The sequence below is a fragment of the Gavialis gangeticus genome, unplaced genomic scaffold, assembly GCF_001723915.1.
Source record: "Gavialis gangeticus isolate Ggan-Ray unplaced genomic scaffold, GavGan_comp1, whole genome shotgun sequence".
Taxonomy (NCBI): domain Eukaryota; kingdom Metazoa; phylum Chordata; order Crocodylia; family Gavialidae; genus Gavialis; species Gavialis gangeticus.
The window spans coordinates 19,590,251-19,605,058 of NW_017728997.1; the positions used below are offsets into that span (position 1 = coordinate 19,590,251).

Sequence of the window (14,808 nt, forward strand, 5' to 3'; positions counted from 1 at the left end):
GGGGGGGGGGGGCGCAGAGACGAGGCAGAGCTCGTTTCCCTGCCGCCCTCTGGAATATCCCAGGAGGATCCTTCCTCCCACCTCCAATTAATCTTACTCCCGGTAACATTTTGTTGCCATGACAAGCGCACGGGGCCAGCCCTCCACCCCGCCTCCGGGGGCCGGGGGCAGTCTGCCCAGGCCAGAGCATGCCACCAGGGCTCTGACTCCCTGCGCCCGTCCTTTGCCGCAGTCTTTGGAAACAAAGGCCCCAGCTGCTCGTCAGCTCGATGGCTGCTGGTGTCATTGCAGCACTGAAGTGACCGCCGGGCCTCCTGAAGGGCGGGCACAGGCCATAACCCAATGCTCCCAACTCGGTCTTAAATCCTCTAAGGCCTAAGCACAGAAAGATGATGTGTTATTTATGTCCGCAGAGCTGCCAGGCCCTGAGCTGGAGCTCCCCTCCTCGCACTTCTGTGCAGCCTGGCCCAGGCAGCTGCTGAGCCAGTACGACAGGCGGGAGCGGGCAGAAGGGATGGCTGCGATAAACGGGCCTAAGGGAGGGGGACTGTTATCCTCATCACGGACAGCTTCCATCTCCTCAGAGCCTGGGAGCTAGTCAGTCCCGGGCAGAGCCACGCTCTCTCCATGGCTGTACTGCCACCTCTGCACAATCTGCGTTCCTCTAAGTCCTCCCAAACTCCCAGCTGAGGATTGCTGGGAACCCCGCGTAACTGGGTCTCAACGGAGCCAGGCGAGGGCTCTGGAACATCACTTTTGAGAGGTGCAAACTATCACGAACATGGATACTCCTTTACCATCCCATCACGAACACGGTACGAACCACGACCACCTGGTGGTTACCAGTCCCCGTCCCCGCGTGAAGAAAAAAGGGGGCAGGCACAGGTCTGTGCAAGCCGCTGAGAACGGGATTTCATTCCGGTGCCAGAAGGGGCGGCGGCTGCTGGATGGCACCAGGGGTTTTCCTCCCACTCCAGGAGCCAAGCCTGGGCAGCCACAGCTACATGGAAGCTGCCCCCGGGCCTGGCAGAGCCCAAGGCTCACAGCGCCCCGCTGAGCAGCTCTGCAGGGAGCAGCGCCCACTCCAGCAATCCTGCTCGCCCCAGGTGAGACTGTGGCATTTTGCAGGGAGGCTTGGCAATACTTGCCTCACAGTCTCCTGGAGCTTGTTACTGAGATCTTATTGCAGAGCTCCAAGGGCTGCCCCCACTCAGGGAGCATCACCCAGAGGCAGAGCAGTGGGAAACGAGCTCGCATTGCTCTGAGAAACCACTGCCCTGGACTGCTGCGGGACTCTGCCGAGTGCTTGTCTAACTCTGAGTGTGAAACCCTTGGCACGGAGTGGCCTCTCCCAGGTGGCTCCTGAGCACATGCAATAACCACCAAGAGACGCTGGCTCTGCCCTGGTCTTCAGCACCGTCCTGGCAATTCACCTCTACCTATCGGCTTCCCCACGTGCAGAGCAGAGATGACCCTGTTGTGAGAATCGACTCTGCAATGCTCAGTTTGAGGAAGGTGCTACAGATACGATCACTGTTGAACAGAGGGCTTTGTGCAGCTCTGAAAGCACGCCACTCTCCGCTTGCTGTAGGTAACTAAGCAGCACTGCCGAGACACGCACGCACACACACTGATGCTACCCTGGCGCCCTGCCCATCGGCGCACACACGCATTGATTCACATCACACCAGTGCTAGCTTTGTCTAGGCTACACACACAGAGGCTTTGTGTGCAGTGGATAACGGACAGCTAGAATTTTCTGCTCCCAAAACTCACCACAGTTTTTCACCCTCCATCTGTTTAAAGCCTCACAAATAAAAATAGCAGTAAAGAAAATCTGAGCATGCCTGGGAATCCGCGAACACTGAAACAGAAGCCATTAGACCAGCAGCTCTGCTCTCAGAGCAAAATTGATCCCATAAATGCAGGCAGAGAGCACAGGACGTGCAGAACTCAGCAACAGCCAAGGGCAAGACTCAAACTTCCAGCACACAAGCGGTGCTTGGGTTCAATAATATCTGTACTTCATCTTGCCTTGTTCAGATGTACACCTTCCTGCAAATGAGGGTTGGAGCAGGACCCTGGTCCTTCCATGCGCCCGCAACATACTGCCCTTGGTGCCTCCTCCGTTCCATCCACACTGAAGACGCAACTGTTACTGCACTACCCTGAAGGCACAGCCACGTGCCAGACTCATGAGTGAGGAGGTGACAGCAGTTTGGGGAGAGTCAGAGCCACAGGAGACAGGGTACATCTTATTTCCAGAGAGGCAAGTACTCACAGGGTGTGGGGCACATCTGCTTCCCAGGAGAAAAGGCAGATTTTATTTCCAGAAGAACAGGAGTCATGGGACATGCACCACTTCTTTTCCCCAAGGGGCAGGAGATTAACAAAGGATGTGGGTGCTTTTGTTTCCAGGAGGATAGTGACTACGAGTTGTGTTACGTTTTGGGATTTTTTTCTGAGGTGACAGTATCCAGAAGGTGCAGGTCTTTTTATTTTAGGGGAGGGGGGAATGGAACTGAATTACTGGACTGTGGGACACACCTTGTTTCCTGAGGACACTTCCAAGGGAGCCCTCTTAGGTGAAGAGGGTATTTTTTGCAGGGTCCACCCATTTAAGGGATGCAGGGCAGTTTGGGTCTTGTGGGGGACAGTATTCAAGTCTTTTAAAAGTTGCTGTTGGCCTGGTGATGGCTCTGGATTTTTGCCTCAGCATCTATGCTGGAAATGCAGCATTATGGACACAGCTATATCAGCAACAGAGTGCTTTGCATCCTATTTCTGGGTGAACCAAAAACCTGTGGTCCTGGCAGAAGCACTTCTTAGATGACAGACTCATCTGCATGGGGAAGGTTGTACTCCAGCTAACCTGACAACACTCTTGATGTAGACAAGGCTCGAGTATCCCACAGGCCCAGGATGAGCCGGGCTCTGCTAGAGGAATTCAAGCTCCCACCATACTCTTGTCACTCAGAACTCTCTCTCTCAGCCTGCAGTGAAGCATATGATTAGATGAGAGTAGCTGTGTGTGCAGCTTGTTTACTGTCTGAAATGCCTTTACTCCAACCACGGGCTAAAAAAAACTTTGCTTTACGGGGACTGTTAGTCCCAGGTCACAGGTCCCAAATGCAAAGACACGCAGGTGCCTGGAATCGAGCTGCTGCTGCAGGGTGATAAGCCTGTGGGGACTTTAGGGTAGTATGCCCAGGTCTCAGGAGAAGAACAGGTAAGGGCAAGGGGCAAGACACCCGAGCTGGCAGCACACAGGAACTAGAAAGCAGAGCCAGCCCCATAAACCACAGGGCCTAGGCTGTACTTCATCTAAAATTATGCTTGGGAAACCAGCCTTGTACTCTAAACACGTCTCATGCTATGCTCTAGTCAAAGTCCTGGAACATCACGGAGCAGGGAGGTGACGTTCCTGCTGAGAGTGAAGTTTAAAGCAGTTCTCCACTGCAAGATCTCCCAGGTAAATACTTCCAGCTGCAGTTAGAGAAAGCATTGGTTGGTGAGGAGAAGCACGCCATGAGATGGCAGATCTGAGACATCTAGAAGCAGACAGTTGACCATGCATGTTCCGCAAAGGGCTCCATATCATCTCCTGAATGGTGCGCATATATTGAATATAGTGCTCTTAACTACACTGTTGTAAGTAGGTAAGTCTGTGGTTCTGGTGTAAATGAACGTGCCTCCCAATTGCACGTCACTGGGACTACAGGTGCTAACCTAGACATTTGTTTATACTTTATCACTTAAAAAAAAAAAAAAGCAAAAAAAAAAAGCAGTGGAGCTTGATTCAATTTCTCAAGCTATTTAGTTATTCCTCAATCAAAGTTGATTTTTTTTTTCAAGTACAGTAAGGGGTAAGATTGTTTTTCCCTATATCCATGTCTTTGGTTAAGTTCATCATAAACCTTCAGGGATGGGAAGGGAAGAGGACATAGTTAAACACAACTGTTCATCACAATTTACAGTACTATATAAAGGACTCCAACTGTGCTCGACCCCATAAGCCCAGTGATAGCAAAAGATGCAGCTTTTACTAACTGACAGAAAACCAAACTTGTGACTAAAGTTACTCTTCAGGTAACTGCCACAGTTTAAAGATTTTTTTTTTTTTGAACAGTCAGAGATTTTTTAATCAATTCTAGCCAACAAGAAAACACACAGGCCGTAATTCTGCACGTTTCCCTTCTCTGATGCAGAGTACTGAAATGACACTTCTGGGCTTCATTTGGTTAATCCAGACTGCAGCAGAAGGGACAGAGGATTAATCATTTGTGTCAGGAAACCCTGATCTGCTGTCATAGAGCAGATGGAATTTGATGAGAAAGCAAGGGTGCCACTTAATTTTATTGCAGTTTCCAAGTCACAGCTTCCTTCTGCAGCACCACCCTCATCCCACCAGATCTCAAGTGTGACACGGCTGCTGGAAGACCCTCTCCCATCTTCCACAAGGTAACGCGCAGCCCACTGCCAACTCCACCCCGGCAAAGCTCTATCATTATGTTGACCTGGGCAGATTATTCCAATCCTCAGATTAATCTTCCTAACCACTGCATCATACTCTCCCAAATGTGATGAGCAGATTAAGCTGCAGCTTCTTGGCTAGATGCCATGATCATAAAGCCAACAGATTTCTACAGGGAGGCAAATGCCCCAGCCATGGGCACGCTCAGCTTTCTGACCAGCTTCAGCAGCATTAGTGAAAGCCCTGGCACGCTGGAGCCAGCACAGAGCAGGTGCAGCACACACATTTCTAAGTTCCCTTCATACATGGAGCTGAACAGCAATTCCCGGGCTCCGACACACACTGTCCTCCTGGCCGTTGGGAAGAACAGGGTTGATCTCAGTGCTGTTTTCGTCTTGGTATCTCATGTGCCCCAGCAGGACCTGTCCCATCTCCCAACTGACCAGGAGCCCTCCACACATCTCCTGAGCATCAGAACAAACCTTTCTGATGCCTGGTGCCAGGCCCAGCTCCCACCTGATCCCTCAGATGGCAGCTTTGTTCCAGCTGTGTCAGCTCTGGGATGCAGAGCTGCAGAAGAGGAAATAACACTGGTCTTTGCAGAGGGGTGTCATAGAGAAAGCACCAGAATCTGAGTTCTCACACAGTATCTTGGTCTGAGACACAGGCTGATGGTTTTATCTTACAAGGTACAGTCACCACCTGAGCTGCAGTCATGACAACATGTGATAAAATCCTGAAGACAAGTGCCACAGCCAAGGCATGGAGGTGCTTGCACTCTAGAGAGACTGCAGCCCTCATACTTGGACCAGAACTCTAGCAGTTTTCCTCTAGCAGGGCATTTTTTTTTCTAATAGGGAGAGGACAGTACTTCTTAATTCCTTGATAACTGCTGCTTCTCTCCATAGCACATTTATTCTGGTGGGTATTGCTGGGGAGGATACAATACAAGGATGGAAAGCATTTTGTGCAATGTCAGCTGGACACCAGCCAGGGTCTTGATGATGACCCATCCTCTGTATCTAGTTTTTCAATGCGACCGAGAGAGCGCTTCAGTTCCAGGTTTACATGGAGGCTGACCCTGTAGAATTTCCTCAGGGAGAATAAAACCTTCAAAGTTGATGCATTACAGGGGAACTTTCTTCAGACCTCAGGAGAAGGAAATTGGTACTACTACTTTAAAAGCAGTGAGACTTGGGGAAAAAGCCCTGTTCTGTGCTGTGGGAGGGCTGAAGAAGAGCCAACAGCTGCAACAGAGGAGGATAATGGCAGCAGGGCAGGGGCTGAAGCAGGAAGTCCCAAGGCTGGGTATTAAGGTGGCTGGCAGAAGAAACACTAGAATGAATTTGGAGTGAGGTAACCCAAAGAAATGACCTGCCTGTGCTGCAGGTGTTAAGAGTGAGCTTCCTTCCCATTAGCAAGCTTCCATCAGGCTCTGGCTTGGGCTGATGTCAGTACAGACTATAGCTCGTGCAGGCTGCCCGTCTTGGGGGGAACCTGTGGTGCAGCAACAAGGTTCCAGCAGAGACTGCTGATAAGTCATGTCATAAAGGCTGCAGCATCTGGGAAACATTACAAGACTGCAGAGCTGTTCAGTTTGGCTTTTACATTACTTTAGTATTTGACGATAACTTAATTTTCCAAAATGGCTTTCACACCAGTTGCCAAACTGCTCTGTTTGGACCAGATGCTTTGGAAGGGTCACTGCTGCCTGTCCTCCCCCTCTCTGCTCAGGCTCCCGCAGTACTGATGGAAAGGCGAAAGATCTGCCTCGGAAGCAGGATGGCAAGAGTCAGGACTGAAGCTCTGTGAACAGACTGGTCCAGAAACAGTTTGGACAGCACCTGACCTTTTCAGTGCAATTGCTTTTTCCCCCAGAGGCTGTCCATCTCTTTGGCAGCATGCCCTCTACACAGGGGGAGGCGGCAGGCTAGAAGTCGTGTGCTCTCCACAGTGCTCCTCCTCGATGGCTCCCACACACGAAGATTAGCTACGCTTCTAGACTCCAGGGACAGGAGCCCAGCCCTGCTTCATATGGCACAGCTCTGAGAAAGGAGAGCTAAAGAGGCCTAAAGGAACATTAAGCCACCCTTAGCCACCTGCACCCCAAGAGGGGGGCCCTCGGGGCATCTCTAAGTAGTGCCAACTGGGAACCCTTCCCAAGGAGGCAATACAGTAGTCAGGGATTTCGTGAGAGAGTGGCTCCCTGCCACATGCTCTCTGGCAGGGTAGATTCACCCCGCCCCCGCCCCCACCCCACAGAACCAGGCAAGCTGGACTTCTGTTGCTTTTGAACCATCAGAATGAGAGCCAGCATCCACCCCAGATCCCCACGTCAGGACAGGCAGGCTTCATCCCTGCAGCCAGACCACTCTGCAGTGACTGCACTTTTGCAGAAGCAGCTGGATTAGTGCTTAGCTAGGAGACATCAAGAAGATACTAGAACAACACAGGGAGCAGTTTACAAGCTGGTACTGGCCCTGCTATGCTGCAACAGGGGGGAAATCAACTCAGAAAGAGAGCAGGCCAGCAGTACAAGTTGCAGAAAGCAAGACACACAAGTGCCTAAGTGCCAGCTGCCAAGATACAAACCAGCAACGTCATGGATCGGATCCGGCTTTTAGTAGACCCTGTGCGCTATGCAAATAATGCCGAGCCTCTGGAGTTCCAAGACCTCCTGCAAGAGCTGTCTTACAAAGAAAGGGAGGAACTTCCCTCTCTGAAGATAGTTCCTTGAGTTCAAGTGATAATTAAACTTCCTTGCCTTCATTTAGTGTCCTGGGAAAGCACTCTCTTCTTGGTTTAGTAGCAGCTGACGTTTGTGGACAGTGTCAGCAGCTCTGCCTAGAGCCAGTACAATACACTTTTTGGCCATTTGAAAATGGGTGTAACATGCTCCAACTAGATCAGCAGCATTTATTCCCACTCCCCACTCTTGCCAAGGGATACCACAGAGACCTGAAATTCCAGTAGCTATCACAATTCACTACCTGCTCATTTTAAGATCACGTTATGCTCTAGGAATGCGGTGTATCACTATCCTACCATATTGAATTATACACATATAGAGCTAAAGTTACTTCCCCACCTAGCGCCATGCTTTTTGGAAAAGTGTGCAGCTTTGGGGGCACAGATCAGGCAGTACAACGTTCAAATACCAACCTCTGTATGTTGTAGAGCTGTTTTCATGGTATATTTTGGGTGCAGAAGACAAGGTAGAGTTGCACCTTATAAATTAACCCATGAAAGCTGCAGAAGCTATAAGGCATTTTAGGGTTGCATCTAGAAGCCAATGATTTCTGGATCAAACTAGGTCCCATGAAATCCCACTGTTCACTCAGCTCTTGCGAGCCAGCCACATTTTCAAGCTGCTGTCAGGAATCATGGATGAAAAAGCACTGAGCACTGTGCTGATGTGCATTAATGCCATCAGACTGATCTGCACATGCTGGCAGTCATGCCGGTAGATGGATGCGGATGACTTGGGAGACAACCCTGGCAGTGTCACAGCAATGACAGAAGAGGAGAAGGAGGATGAAATGAAGCAGTTACTCATGCACAAGCTTTCCTTGGAGCAGCTTCTCTCCACTACCTCAGTGCTCAGCCGGGCACTGGCTGACAGGACAGGAGCGGTACACTGCACACCCGGCAGTGGCAGCAGAATTTCAGGATGTGGGAAGCTCCTTCCCTAGGAGCCTGCGCAGTCATGCTGGAGCTGCAGCAGCTGAAATACAGCATGAATGATGCCCTTTGGCATACAGCAACAAGTAGCCACTCCTCTGTGGAGTCCTGCTGTCTGACTGGTGCTGACAAGGGGACAACAGGTGGCTGTTGTCAGAGGGGTGTGCTGCTGCCCCAGGCCATAATGCACGGCAATGGGTGGAGATTACTGATGGGTCTGCATGACTAGGGGCAGTACCTCTCCATGGTACTGCAGGGCCTGGGGGAGCATCTGGACTCCTACCGACATTAACATGGGAGGTCTGGGTAGGACCATGGTGCCAGGACAGCCGGAACCATGGCTCTGCTTATTGCAGTGAGAAATGGCGCTTCAGTCCCTGTGACCACTGTGGACATCAAATCTGTTGCAATTCCTGCTGTCATTCTGGGAGACAGCCTGTCCAACTTAAGCAGCCTTCCCCTGGATACTGGCACAGGATAAGGGGACTAGTTACCTCCATCTTGCAGAGCCACCAAGACTGAACATGGAGGTTCCCCGATGACAAGGCTACATGCTTATGAGCAAGAGCTGCCCAGTATAACAGGTGCCTACTGCATTTTTCACTGATAAGAAGAAACAGAGGCGGAGCCTTTTTGAACAGTCAGAGCACGTGTGCTTTCAGCAGCTCAAATAAGAGCGGCACAAACTTGTACTAGGGATTTTTGCCTCGGCACACATGCCTGAACATGCACTTTGGTGTGGGGCAAGTTGTGCCACCTGGGGCATACCGACCCTGCCCAGTTCCTCCCGGATCTGCAGCCAGGGGGAGCTGGAGCCAGCACCTGTTCTGGCCCCAGCAGTATAAAAAGCTCCCCTGGCACGCAGCTCAGGGCTACTTGCTCTCAGAAGCTTCTGGCACCCCAAAGGCTGAGTCTGTACTCCACCCTCATCCTATGAGCCACTGGGGACCTCAGCTGGTGGCTCCTTCATGGAGCCATTGCCACAGGCAGGTATGTGGCAAGCTTCACAGATACCCCAGTCTCCTGCCCCTTCTGTGGGCAGAGGGAGACCCTGGTTCACATGCCTCTTGAGTGCACCAGGCTGCAACCCCTCCACCTCCATCTCCAGAACCTCCTCCTGAGGTTCTGGTTGAATTTCACCCCCCACTTTTTGTTTTTGGTCACTCAATCTGCAGCCCCACAAAGTCCCAGGACCTCCTGGTCCACCTCCTCCTGGTCCTGGCCAAGTGGGCCCTGTACTTGACCAAGGAGGAGGCTCTGGCCGGGAAGGTGGGGCTGCTTTCCTCTCACTTGTCTGTGCATGTTTCTCTGGGCAGGGCATCAGTAGGCAGCGTTCATCGGCTCCTCGGATGCCTCCGAGGTGTGGCCCAGGGGCTGTGGTCGGCGTCCCCCTCAAGCACACTCATTTTCACATTCTGACCCTCTGATCCACACAAGACTCCTATCCTGGCTTTTTTTATTAGTTGTCCCATGAATTGAGTTGTACCACTCACTCATTAGTCCCACACGGGGTTATTAGTTAGCCAGGTGGGCCTTAGGACCCACAGTACGAGTGTTACAAATAGGTAAGAGCTTCTGGGGCCTGGCCTATTGGTATCTGGGGACACTAGCCCCTTGTACCAGCTGGACTGCTGAAGCAGCCCTAACCTAGAGTTCCCTGCACCCTCTACCTACTGCAGCAGTCTGACAGTAGAGGCTGCTGCCTATAACTTGCTGTCACCTGCGACAGCATGCGGCCCCAAGGCTGTGCCTGCCTGACCCGGACAGGAACCACATGGCCGGCTGGGCTCTAGCATGGGCGCTGCAGCAGAGGCATCTGCACTTCTGGCCAGCTGTTAGGGGGCTGTGGCTGCACAGCTGGCCTGTGTGGCACTGCTGCCATGTGTGCCCCCGCCTCGCCGTCTGGGCAGCTATCGCCTGAAAGATGCTCTTTGGTGGTGGCCTGCTTTGAACTGTCAAAGCGTGTCCTCCTGCCTCCAAATGGCCAGGAAGCCAGCCACCTCATTTGCCCTCCAGCTGGGTCCCAGGTGCTAGCCCTGAGCAGGCTTCTCTGCCTGGGTTTTGCCACTTGCTTCACTAGCAGGAATCCTGGTGATCCCTATTTAAAAACTGCAAAGTCTCTGCTTAAAAAAAAATTCCACATTCACTCTTTAAAATACCCCCAAATCCATGCACTTCCACCAGCACCTGTATGTCCCCGGGGGGGAGGGGGGGCCGCACAGCTGTGACATGCAGGCATGTGGCACACCCCCCCGCCCCCAAACCCCATGTCCCTGTTAACTTGTGTCCAGGTCCCAGTCACACCACAGCCTTGCCCCACTTCTGCTTACCCCAGCATGCTAAGGGTGCGTGCCCCACGTGCTGGGGCAGCAGAAGCAGTATAGAAACGCCAGACACCAGAGTGTTTCTCTGGAGGACCCATCTCCGGGTTGCCTCAGTGCATGGTCCCAGACTGTGTCTTGCCCTGCTTTTTTCCTTTTGATACCTATCGAATTGGAGCCTGCGCTGCAAATACACAGTGCGGGGAACATTTTTTTTGCTCCCAGTGTGCCTCTTGCAGCATCTCAAATTGCTTTGAGATGCTGCAAAAGGCATGTGAGAGCTCATCTGGACATGGCCGGAGGGGCTAACTCCAGCACATTATGCTAACATCTAGCATATTAACCCCCTGGGACTGGGGACAAGGTTGAGCTCTTACTCTGAGGACAGGTGATAAGCCATGAAAAAATGTGTGCAAGTACAAATTCGGCTATGCTTTATGCAACAATTTCATGGAATTTTTCAACCAACCTGTAAAATAAGTGACCAAATACATAAACAAGAGCAGTTGTTGCTGTGCAATAAGGATAGCAGAGCAGCACTGTGGCAGACATGCCCAGAGTGCCAAGTGCTCTCATTTGTGTTGCCTGTCCCAGGTACGTGCACTGGAGGTTGGGACTGTCCTTCCTGTCTAGGGGTCAGGCCAGGGAGGGAGGAACCTGGCACCTGCAGCTAGGGTAGGGAAGGTAGGAGTGACCCATGTCTCAGGCCATAGCAGCACTCAGTCCTCTGTGTTCACAGGAGTGGGGCACTTCCAGTACAGCATGCTCCACGGGTTGCAAGACACAGCAAGGTTGAGGGCCGTCATGGACAGCGTCACTGTAGTGTGCAGCCTCTGCATCAGTGGCACATATTTCCATTTCTTTGACAATGCATGCCCTGAACAGCCACAGACCACTACTTCTCTGTGTAGTCGCAGTAAAAAGAAACCCTCCCTTCACAATTCAGCATTCTTCAGTCTCTGTCAGGATAGCACTACAAAGTCACTAAACAAGAACTCATGTTCTCCATCTCCTTTTCCCCTGAAAGTTTGCCAGGTGCTCAGTAACTCCCATCTTGTGGGAAGCACCATGTCAGATGCCAGGGTGGCAGAGAACTGGCATGAGTTGGCCAGGTCTGGAATTGCCTACATGCTTCTGCAGGCTATGCTTGAGGAAGGTTACCCCAAGATGAATCTAGGAGCCAGAGAAAAGGATCTCACGCTAAAAGGCCACTGGTAATCAAAGACTCACATTGGAAGAGAGTGCCCTCAAGATTGAAGGAGTGGTAGGGAACCACCTCCAAATGAGGAAGACCTGAGAAAGTTGCACTAAAAGCACACTGTCTTGTCTTTGCTCTTTTCTAACTCCTGCAGGTCACCACAAAGCACACTGCACAGACTGGTACAGCAATGGGTTTGAACCCACAGTGTTAGCGTAGAGAATCTAATTAAAAAGGTCCGTGAACATCTTATCATTACCGTGTATTACAAAATATATATCTAGCCTAATGTTACCCATTTCTGTCATAAAATATAAGGCCTGGGCACTACCAGGCTGTGAGCCAAGGTAATTTTCCTACTGCTTTTTTTTTGTTTTTCCGGCAGTTCACATGCCTGCCCTGCGGTGTATTTGGCTTTCCAGCTCCCACAGCGCTGAAGCCATCACCACCAGTGCAGGCAGGGGGAGGGATGGTACTTGGTACTTGACCAGGAGGGGCTAAAAACCAAACCAGCAGTACAGGAAATGGAATGTGGCGAGGAAGAAGGACCCGCACATGGGTGCAAGGGAGCTTGTCCCAAAACACTCAAGTTAATCCAAATAACCTCTAAGCACCGACAACCCTTCAGACTCCAACAATTCCCCTGATTTTACTCCACAGCTCACAGGGACACTGTTCTCTAGAATTAGTGGTTTTCAACCTTTATTCATTTGTGGACCCCTAAAAACTTTCAAATGGAGGTGCAGACCCCTATGAATTGTAAGCCTAGGTATTCACATACTTTTGATTGATCATCAGTCATCTTTCATAGGCACCTTAGACAGTCTCTGGACCACCACGCGTCTGTGGACCACAGGTTGAAAACCACGGGTCTAGATCTTTGCCTTTGTTGCTCAGAGGAGATTTCTGGGGGATTTTCTTGTTGTATTTTTTAAGACATTAGTACATCATCTAAATAGACATAGGTAAATGGGGATCTTATTATGGCCGTACAGTGCTAACAACAGCATCACACACAGTACACTCACACCTCTGACCTGGCAGATGCCCAGCTGCATGTGTCAACCATCCAGACACCTGAAATAGCACTCCCTTGGGCTCCCCTCTCTCAGAATGACAAAAGAACTACATTTGCTGTGGGCAGGGAGCCAGAGGAGACAAGCAAACCTATGAGGAGGGACAAAAAGGACAGCTGCAAGCGCTCTGGGCACTGGTCATTTCATTCCTGTGGAAGTGCAAGGCTGCAGCTTGCCTCCATCAGGGCAGGTGAACTTGAAGCAGCTGGACCAAGCTGAGTGCAAAAGCTCTCTATTTGCACTAGAGCAGAAGTTTGAGACCGGGATCCTACGTGCCAAACTGAGCACACAGCTCCCGTCTCAAGAGCTTACGGCCCAAGTCTTTTCTCCTTAATGCCTCAGAGGAAAAGTGAAACCCCCTCAGGAAGCAGAGACTGCGTGAGGTAGTGAAGCGAGAGCAGTAGCAGCCAGGCCTTCCAACAAGCAATGACAGTCCGGATGTAGGCTGCATGGCTGTTACGGCAGATGGGACACAGATACTACCTAGTGTCACAAGGAGTTCCTCCCTCTCCCTCCCTCCCACGGGCTCTCTAGCCATCCAGCTCCACCCTCTAATTCAGTTTCATTTACAAAAGGCAGGGCAGAGTGGCACCTTGGAGATGAACTGGTTCAGAGAGGCATAAGCCTTTGTAGACAATCACTCATGCCTCTCTGAACCAGTTAGCCTCTAAGGCAGAAGACAGGGTAGACATTGCACTTTACAGACTAACCACAGTAGACAGATACAGCACAAGCTTTTGTGGGCTGAAGTTCACTTCACTGGTTGATCTCAGCACCTCTGGTTAGTCTAGAAGGTGCAAATCTACCCTTTTACTTGACTTCAGAGTAACGTGGCTAACTACATCTCTCCAGTCACTAACGTCCCACCCTGCCTTGCCTGCTGCCTCTCCATTTCATTTACCTGAGCAGTTCCTTGCTTATGTGAAAGGCACTGTTGGGAGCCTGTGGAGGGGCAGAGGGAGGACAGGAAAGGTTTGCTTGGGGCAGACAGGATGGTGGGGGACTTTAAATACAAAAGCAAACAAACCTGCCACACATGAATAAACTGAGGCCTGTGGTCATCCCAACTGCTCTGCTTGTGTACTGAACTCCTTTCCCATACCCTTCCTGTATCTTCCAGGGAGGGACTATCTTCCTCTGTGCTTGGAAAATGCCAAGCGAATCTTGGGCCTATATTAGAATAATTATAAAGCCATGAGAGGTGCAAACGGCCCACGTCACGGGGCTCCAGGGTCTCAGAGCCCTACTAAGAGACAAGACCTAGGAAACATTCAAGTGCTGGCGTGTGAGCACCACAGTGGGCAGCTCTCCCATGGGACATGTGTCAAGGGGACATAGGAAATCCCCACAGTGGAGAACTCTGGGGCCAAGAATGAGACAGGTTAGGAACGAGCCTGAACCTACATGCTGCCACGCACCACACAAAAGGACCTCCCTCCATACGCCCACGGGTGCAAGACGCACCATCACATGCCCATTCACCCCGTCCACTCTGCTCAGAGGCCATGTTCCTCCTCCGCAGCACACTACTTCCTGCGGTCACGTTTTCAAACAGCTCCCAGCCAGGTTTTCAAGTGCCCAGCCTCCACAGTTAGAAAATCCAGATCCTATTTTCAAGTACCTAAATAAAGACCAGATTTTCAGAAGTATTCAATGCCCACTGCACGCTGTGTGCACTAAGCTCTTTTGAACATCTGGCTCCATCTTGACCTTTCAGATGGCCAGCCCTGTGAAACAGGAAGTGTGCCTTGCACTCTGTACAGCACTCAGGTCACCCAAGATGGAACTAAATTTAATAAGAACTTGGGCACTGCCAGACAAAAGAGTCCTTTTGAACCAATACAGACAGGATCCAATGCAAGATTTTATGTCACTTTTGTTTTCCGGTGTTGAGGCTATCAGAAATAAGAACACTCTTATACTTGTGCTAGAAGATAGACCATAGATTCATAGATTCATAGATTAAGGGTCGGAAGGGACCTAGTAGATCTTCTAGCCCGACCCCCCGCCAGGGCGGGAGAACAACAAAAAACCCCAAAAAGAGAAACGGGACTCAAA

The 14,808-nt window shown here is 51.0% G+C and overlaps 1 protein-coding gene across 4 annotated transcripts in view; it reads right to left on the reverse strand.

The window, feature by feature from the left end:
• Nucleotides 1-14,808, reverse strand: part of PLXNB1 (plexin B1) — a 72,651-nt gene that overhangs the window by 44,731 nt on the left and 13,112 nt on the right. The window lies entirely within an intron of this gene.